Source organism: Penaeus monodon, chromosome 15 (assembly GCF_015228065.2).
Source record: "Penaeus monodon isolate SGIC_2016 chromosome 15, NSTDA_Pmon_1, whole genome shotgun sequence".
Classification (NCBI taxonomy): domain Eukaryota; kingdom Metazoa; phylum Arthropoda; class Malacostraca; order Decapoda; family Penaeidae; genus Penaeus; species Penaeus monodon.
Genome location: NC_051400.1, coordinates 29,922,309 through 29,922,557, shown reverse-complemented (window position 1 = coordinate 29,922,557; position 249 = coordinate 29,922,309).

Sequence of the window (249 nt, the reverse complement as noted above, 5' to 3'; positions counted from 1 at the left end):
CGTCCATACTTCTGGTATAACTGGTGAAATGAGATATATCTGTTTATTGAAAAAGAAACTGGTCTTAAAACTACACCCAGAAGATGCACAGATGTTGCATGCACTTCACGGAATTCTTGTGGTGTGATGATGCAATACTTGAGTTCACATATACACTTTTCTCTGCGTGCAAGAATCCATCAGATGAGTTGGTCGGATGAGACACTTTGCCGTCCCGACTCACCAGGAAAAGACGGTTGTGAAATCTTG